The sequence below is a fragment of the Rattus norvegicus genome, chromosome 11 (assembly GCF_036323735.1).
Source record: "Rattus norvegicus strain BN/NHsdMcwi chromosome 11, GRCr8, whole genome shotgun sequence".
Lineage (NCBI taxonomy): Eukaryota > Metazoa > Chordata > Mammalia > Rodentia > Muridae > Rattus > Rattus norvegicus.
In genome coordinates, this window is record NC_086029.1 from 96,666,660 (window position 1) to 96,675,370 (window position 8,711).

The following is an 8,711-nucleotide window of genomic DNA, read 5'->3' on the forward strand; positions in this document are numbered from 1 at the left end:
CGGGTTCGCGTCACCTGGCCACCCTGAGGTTGTCTTTTGGGGATTTTCCCTTTGGCCTTAGGAGGCATGCCAGCTAGGAAAATTCTCCAAGGATGAAGTTGACTCCAGGCATTCTCACACTGTGCAAGGAAGAAACATATAGAGCTCAGCGCTGACACCAGGCAGTTATATTTCCCAGAAGCCTATGCTACCCACTCCTCAATCAGAGGTTCGGATAGTTTGCTGGCGGTGGGGACGGGGCGGGAGAACAGTGTTTATGTGGGGGACCCCAGGTTTCCTGAGAATGGAGTCCATGCCTATATAACGCACAGCCTCCTGGGAAATGTAGTCTATACCTGCTCCCAGCAGGAGCATTAACCCTCGGCAACTGTCAATGTGGCTATGGCTATGTGTTCTTGTATGGGGTTCAGATTTTCAGGCTGTGGCACCACTGAGCAATTATCGGCCTATCTGTACTTGTGTCCTTGCCAGCCATGCTCCTCTCCCTCTGGCCCCAGGTGACAGAATCCTAATTCTGTCTCCAGTAGTAGGTAATGGTGTGTGGCCGTGACAGGGTGGAGACTCAAGCACTCTGGACCTGAGCTCCCAGGTAAAAGATCACCTCGAGGCTGCCCTGTAGGCTGCAGTTCCTGGATCCTGACAGCAAGACCTGATCAGGATCGCAGGGGCTATAAAGCTGCTTACTCCTTCTGGTGACGCTGCAAGGGTCCCTATGGAGACCCTGGGCTTGGAGCCCGAGCAGACAGGTACACCTTTGTTCCTAAGGAGGATAACACTCAAGAGAGGTCGGGCCAGGTTACCTGAAGGAGCATCTCTTGTCTGTTGAGCTTGCTTGAGAGGAAGAGAACAGCCATGGTTTTCCTCCTTAATTGAAGTGTTTGGGACCCTGAGAGGCAGAGTTGACCCCTGAGATTGTATTAGACTGTGCCAGATATGGGGTCCTCCCCTGCCCTTTATCTGCCTTGTCTTCTCTGAATTCTGACTCTGCCAAGGGCTTTAGTACAGCTATGATGGATGTAGATAAACTTGATTCATTTCTTGGTAAGTCTCTCCATCCCCACCCAGCTCTGGGCCCTACTCTTTCTCCCAAAGATACTCCCAGGATAAATCAGACTGGAGACTCCTGGAAGCCAGATCTGAGGTGAGTGACTTGTCTTTTCTTCATTGACAAAGAAGATCGCCATGTTTCTTGCCTAGCCCTGGATCTGCAGTCTGCCGTGCACTCACAATTGGGCACCTGCTTTCCAGTCCTTAAGGAGCCTTTGGATAGTGGAAGAAGTCCCAGTTGGAGTGCAGATGGTACCTGAATCCCTTCCAGTCAGACTCGATCGATTGTGAGGAACTGCTGGGACAAGCATGCAGCACTCTCCTGGCTTTGCTCTGTGGCTTCTGAGACTGAACTCGGGTCTTCATGCACCCTTAATAGCATCTCACCAACTAAGCTGCTCCTCTGCTTCCAGGGTCTACCTTTTAGCTGAGTGTTTGGACCATTCGCATTGAATGTTATTAGCAACATAGTTGGAGTTCAGTTGGTGGCCTTGCCACCCATTGCTTGCTATACCGTGTGCCATTTTGTTTCTATCTCAAACACTGTTTTGCTATTCTCTTGGTGCCTGTGATTTTCCTTTCTTTTCTTCTTTTTTTCTTGATTGCATATTAGACATTGCAAATTACATTGGTGAATATTGCCTTTCTGGACTTCTTTAAATTTCTCTAAGACTCACCAGGAGTAGTAAAAATATGGGGCATCAGTTTGCTCCTCTAAAGGACGAAGCAAGTCAGGGATGATGTGGTAGATGGAATCCTGCTTGGGATATTCAAGGCACCAAAAGGAGTCAATGGCAGTCTGCTTGTATTTTCTGATACATACTTTCCTTCCTTAAAAATAATCATTTCTGGGGCTGGGGGTTTAGCTCAGTGGTAGAGCGCTTACCTAGGAAGCGCAAGGCCCTGGGTTCGGTCCCCAGCTCCGAAAAAAAGAACCAAAAAAAAAAAAAAATCATTTCCAGCCTGGAGTTGGTAAATTTTCAATAAAATTGCTGTGTTCTTTATACCATATATTCAAGGTTCTGGTTTTTTTTTAAGATTTATTTTATTTATATGAATACACTGTAGCTGTCTTCAGACACACCAGAAGAGGGATGGTTGTGAGCCACCATGTGGTTGCTAGGAATTGAACTCAGGACCTCTGGAAGAGCAGGTCGGTGCTCTTAACCACTGAGCCATCTCTCCAGCCCTGTTTTTTTTTTTTTTAATACTTATTTTTATTTATGTGTACTGGAGATACGCTTATAGGCCAACCTCCTGTATCAGGAGTTACTGGTAGTTAAACGGGTATTGGGAACTGAATTCAAATCTTCTCAAAGAGCAGCAAATGTTCTTAAATGCTGAGTCATCTCTCCAAAGTTTAAGGTTTTAAGGTTGTAATTCTTGGCCCTGGAAAATAAAACATTCCACCCAAGACATGCACAACTAAGATCAGGCTCCAGGTCCCTGGGGTTGTTAGCATGACAAGGTATGCACTCAGTCTCACTGCCAAAGCCCAGAATTCAGTGTCTGTCCCTTCCTGCCCCACCCCTCACTCTTTTGCCTGGTGCTCTCTGCTTCTGAGGTCAGCTTCTGTTCACATTGGACTCTACAAGGTTCTTAATCCCTTGGAACCAAGGACACAGCATCTCTCTTGTCCTAGGTGAATGAGAATGTATATGCCATTTCAGGAACCAGTGATTTTCAAGGACGTGACCATAGACTACACCCAGGAGGAGTGGGGTCAGCTGCATTCTCTTCAAAAGGCTCTGTATCCAGAGGTGATGCCAGAGAACTACCAGAACCTTCTTGCCCTTGGTAAGCAGGTTCCTCCAAACCTGGATGTCTGCTGTCAGTTTTCTTTACAGGTTAGGGAAGAGCCCTTGGGCACCAGTGCTGGTACATCTGCAGCCAGATCCATCATGCCAGAAGTACCCAGAAAACAGCTTCCTGACCTTGAGCTGTGACTGGTCCCAGACTAGACCACTTAAGAGAGGGAGGCCTGCTGAGAAGGTAAGGTGGGAGCTAGGAGCCTTAGAACTTTTTCAGGTGACAAAGAGGGGATGTCATATATGGACCTGAAAGTGTGTATCTGAGACTCTTCAATGATTTGGGACTCATAGGCTTCATGCCCCTGGTGATGACACCCTGCCTCTTACAGTACCTTGTCTGTGTTCATGGGTTGCCCTGTGAGGTTTCTAACTTAGAACCAGAGCACATTAGCCCTGCTGTTTCCCCCTCCACTCTGCCCTCCCAACAACCCCCAGAAGCAGGGCCTCCACGACACAGACCAGACATGATCTCCCACCTGGAATGAGGTGAGGAGCCCTGGGAGGAGCACAGAAAGATCCCAAGAGAGGTTTGTCCAGGGCTGGAGAGATGGCTCAGTGGTTAAGAGCATTGACTGCTCTTCCAGAGGTCCTGAGTTCAAATCCCAGCAACCACATGGTGGCTCACAATCATCTGTAATGAGATCCGATGCCCTCTTCTGGTGTGTCTGGAGACAGATACAGTGTACTTATATATAAATCTTTTTTTTTTTTTAAAGAGAGGTTTGTCCAGGTAAGCATGTAACTGTTAAAGGATAATGGACTTCGGGTCCCTTTTCCCCTTGTAGTTCTCCCTGTCAGAGCTCTCTTTCTTTCCTCAGCCCTACTGCTTGACCCTTATCTATGCCTTCTCTATGCCCCTCCCAGCCCTGTCCTCTCTCTTCCATATACTGAATACCAGCTGTGTGCCCAAGAATACACTTCAGGGTGGACAAGCGCATCCAAATCTCCGCCCTGTGCAGCGTCTGTGAGAATGGACGAGGAATATGCACCTTGTTCAGTGAGAGCTGGTGGGAGAAGCAGAAGACTGAGGCAGCACAGGAAGGGGCAGGACAAGGCCACATTACATGTCCCACTTCTTCTTCTTCTTCTTCTTTTTTTTTTTCCTTTTTCTTTTTTTTTGGAGCTGGGGACGGAACCCAGGGCCTTGCACTTCCTAGGCAAGCGCTCTACCACTGAGTTAAATCCCCAACCCCCATGTCCCACTTCTTGATCAAGGAGAGCCAGGGGCAGATCTTCAGTAGGAGGCTGGCAAAACTTCCATCATTATTATTATTATTATTATTATTATTATTATTATTATTTTAAATGGGAGTAGGCTTGTTGAGGCAGGATCTCATCCTGGTCTTGAACTCACTATGCTCTAAACTTGCCTCAGACTCAAAGTGATCCTCCTGCTTCAGCCTCCCAACTACCAGAACGTGTTATAAGCTCTCAGACATTTTCTTTTTAGTGACTTCTCATAAAAAGTTGTTTAGTGAACCAGGCAGTGGTGGCACACACCTTTAATCCCAGCCCTTTGAAGGCAGAGGCAGGCAGGTCTCTTGAGTTTGAGGCCTACAAAGTGAGTTCCAGGACAGCCTGGGCTACACAGAGAAACCTATCTCAAAACAAAACACTGTTTAATTAATTGATTTAAGTGTAGTTCTGAACTCCCGCCTCGACACATGGTACAGAGGCCAGGCGAGCCTCTTCCATTCTCAGCGCCATCACTGCCTTCACAGCTCCAGTCCTCAGCCTGGCACAGGCACTGTGGTAGCCACAGTCCCAAAGTCTGGACTATTTCTGGCCCCAGCTCCTTTTGTTTTCTCTGCCCTCTTTACCAAAATTACATTTTTTAATTGGATATTTTTATTTACATTTCAAATGTTATCCCCTTTCCCAGTTTCCATAAACTCTCTATCCCATCCCCCCTCCACCTGCTTCTATGAGGGTGTTCCCCCACCCACCCACCCCTTCCCATCTCCCCACCCTGACATTCCCTACACTAGGGCATCGAGCCTTGGCAGGACCAAGGGCTTCTCCTCCCACTGATGCCTAACAAGGCCATCCTCTGCTACATATGCAGCTGGAGACATGAGTCTGTCCATGTGTCCTCTTTGGATGGTGGTTTAGTCCCTGGGAGCTCTGATTGGTTGGTATTGTTGTTCTAATGGGGTTACAAACCCCTTCAGCTCCTTTAATCCTTTCTCCAATTTCTCCATTGGGGACCCCATTCTCAGCTCAATGGTTGGCTGCAAGTATCTGCCTCTGTATTTGTCATACTCTGGCAGAGCCTCTCAGGAGACAGCTAGATCAGGCTCCTGTCAGCTTGCACTTCTTGGCCAAACTTTGTCACCATATTTCCTCTTGTGAATATTTTTGTTCCCTTCAAGTGTGGCGCCTGCTATAAGGCCTTCAGCCGCAGCTCCCTACTCCGCACGCACCCGCGAGCGCACACCGGGAAGAGGCCGTACGCATGCGCCGAGTGCCGCAAGGCCTGCAACCAGAGCGCGCACCTCACTCACCACCTTCGCATTCGCACGGGCGAGAGGCCCTACAAGTGCGGCGGTGGCAAGGCCTTCTCCTGCCACTCCTCGCTCACCGTGCACGAGAAGAGATCCACCACAGCGACAAACCCAAGTGCTGGGACTGCGGCAAGGCCGTCCACGGCCGCGCGCGCCTCGCCCTCCACCAGAGGGCGCACACGGGCAACGAACCCTTCAAGTGCTCGAGCCCTTCAAGGGCGGCAAGGTCTTCAGCTGCCACTAGTACCTCAGGGTGCACCAGCGTGTCCACACCGGTGAGAAGCCCTACAGATGCCATCAGTGCGGCAAGGCCTTTAGCCAGAACCACTGTCTTACCAAACACCAGAAGGTTCACTCCGGAGAGAAAGCTTTCATCAAAGTCGGGGAGGCTTTCGGCTGGAACTCACACCTGGAGCCCCAGAGGTTGCACTATGAGGAGAAGCCCTTCACCATTCAGTTCAATAGGTGCCTGCTGAGCTCCATGCCTGGCAGCCTGTCGGAAGCAGGGAATACTAAGGCGATTGGCATGGGCCTGGTACACGCTTTGGGTGTAGCAAAGCTGTGCGTGAAACAGCCTCCAGCTGATAGAAACTGTCCCCTGGAGAACAAACCTGGCAATCAGGGTGACACCCACTCGTTACTTCCTAACTCCCCCAAGTCATGTGTCAGCAGCCCTTTGGGCTTTCAGAGCCAGACTGCAGTCCCTCCAGGAGAAAAAGCCTGGCTTGGCTTTTTTAAAGTAGGCTCTGACAAGCCATTCCCTCCTACTAGATATGGTCACAGCCAGAGAAGGGACAAGCCTCGGGAGAGATTTGAAGTCATCCCACCAACATGCTTTCCTTAGTGGTGCCAGAGTCCACTAACGAGGGGTTATCGTGAGACAGTTTCTTGTTGCCTAGGCTGGTCTGTATAGCTGAGAATGCCCTTGCAGTTTCTATGCAGTCTGGTCTCACCTCTGATACACTGAGATTACAGGCCTGGTTTATGTGTTGCCGGGATTGAATCTGGAGCTTAATGTATGCTAAGCAAGCACTGGACCAACTGAATCCCTTTCCCAGTCTACAAGAGTCTGTCTGGTTTGTTTTGTTTTGTTTTTGAGACAGGAGCTCTAGGTAGTGCTTCTGCCTCCCCAATTGCCGGGATTGAAGAGATGTACCACCATGCCCAGCCATGTTTTTTTTTTTTAATTACATGTATGTGTGTGTACTTCTGTATGAGGGTCTGTGCACTTGAATACATGTGGCTGTGAGTCTGCTGCAGCTGGGCTTGAACTCCCTGGTGTGGATGTTTCTGGAAACCAGCAAGTATTCATAACCACCGAGCAACCCCCCCCCCCCCAGTGTCAGGGTTTATTTTTATCACACTTCTTTCTTGAAAATTGTTTGGATATGCCTCTTGTTTCTTTTTTTCTGTGAAATCTTCCTGTATTCTTTTTTTTTTTTTCCTTTTTCTTTTTTTTCGGAGCTGGGGACCGAACCCAGGGCCTTGCGCTTCCTAGGCAAGCGCTCTACCACTGAGCTAAATCCCCAACCCCTTCTTCCTGTATTCTTAAATCTGTTTCTAACCAGTCTCCCTCCCACATCAAGGAAAAAAATATATATACTGAAAAAGTTTAAGAAAGATCAAAATTATAAGAAGAAAAAAATAGCATCCAGTACCAGCTCCTGGGTCATTGGCTGAAGATTTGGCATGGTGAACACCTGCATACATTTCCTTCTGGTTTTTTCTTTGCAACTAGACATAGGCATTTTCTTTCTTTTTAAAATTTTTTCTTTATTTTTCTTTCTTTATTTTTTTGAGACAGGGTTTCTCTGTGCAGCCCTGGTTGTTCTGGAGCTCTCTGTAGACCAGGCTGGCTTTGAACTACCAAGCACTGGGACTAAAGGTGTGCATCACCACCTCCCAGCTGGCACTTTCCTTTAAAAGGAAATAAGGACCATGTAGATGTGTCCGTGGGTAAAATGCTTTTGGCCATGCAAGTACGAAGACCTAAGTCTGCCCCTTCAGATCCTGTTTAAAAGCCAGGTATAGTGGATAGGTGTAAGCCCAGCTCTGAGCGGGACAGGAACCAGTAAGCCCTTGAAGCTTTCCAGCCAGTCCGTTCGGCTTAACTGGTGAGATCCTGGCATTTCTTCAACGTGTTTTGCCTGCATGGATGCTAGTGCATCACCTGGGTGCCTGGTTCCCATAGAGGCCAGAAAAGTAGATTAGATTCCCTAGGACTGGATTACAGATGGTTCTGAGCTGCCATGTTGGTGCTGGAAATCAAACCTAGGTCCTCTGGAAGAGCAGCCAGTGTACTTCCTACTGAGCCATCCCTCCGGCCACAGAAAACTGGCTTGGAAAATAAAGTAGGACAAGATGAAGTGTATAATGGTGCATGCCTTTAATATCAGCACCCAGGAGGCAGAGACAGGAGGATCTCTGTGTGTTTGAGGCCAGACTGGTCTACAGAGAGAGAGAGAGAGAGCACTCCAGGCCAGCCAGAGCTCCATAGTGAGACTGTCTCGAAATAAACAAATAATGTAGAAACCCATAAAGGAAGGCACCTGGTGTCTCCCCAGAAGCACACACTCCAATATGTATACAGATACACACACAAAGGGTCTGGAGAACTGGCACAGAGGTGCCAACGTAAAAACCTGAGTTCTAGTCCCCAGAGTGCACAGACACTCCCAGCACTGAATCAGAGACACAAGAGGATCTCTGAGCCTTGTTGGCTGCTAGCCTGGCTCCAAGTTCATAAGACACCCTGTCTTGAAGGAAAAAGGCAGAGAGTGATAGAACAAGACACTTGATGTCCTTCTCTGGCCTCTGTAAATAAACACATGGGTGCACACACTCATGCATGCACACACATCAGACACACACACCAATAAACAGAAGTTGAAATTAGCGACGCATGCCTATGTTCAGATCCCCAGCACCTACGCAGGAAGTCAGGATTGGTGACATGCTCGTAATCTCAGGGGAAGTAGAGACAGAAGGACCCCTAGGGCTTGCAGGTCTAGCTGAATTGGGAAGCTCGGGGATCTTTCCTCAAGAACCATTTGCCAGCATCCTTCTTTAGGACTTTGGACTCTGACGAGGCTGTGTGGTGAACCCCAGAGCTCTGGCCGTCCTCCGCCTTGTCAGAGCTGGAATCTCAAGTATGAGCATTGGACATGAAGCACAGGCCTTCGTATTTGTGCAGTAAGCACTTTACCGAATGGCCTGTTTCCTCTGCCCCTAAAGCTGGATAAACCAGCAGAGGGCAAAGACAGGGAGCAAAGATGATCTACAGTGTAACGTCCGCCTTAACGTGAGTCCTGCTCCCAGGTCACAGGAGTAGGAATCTGGAAACTCGATT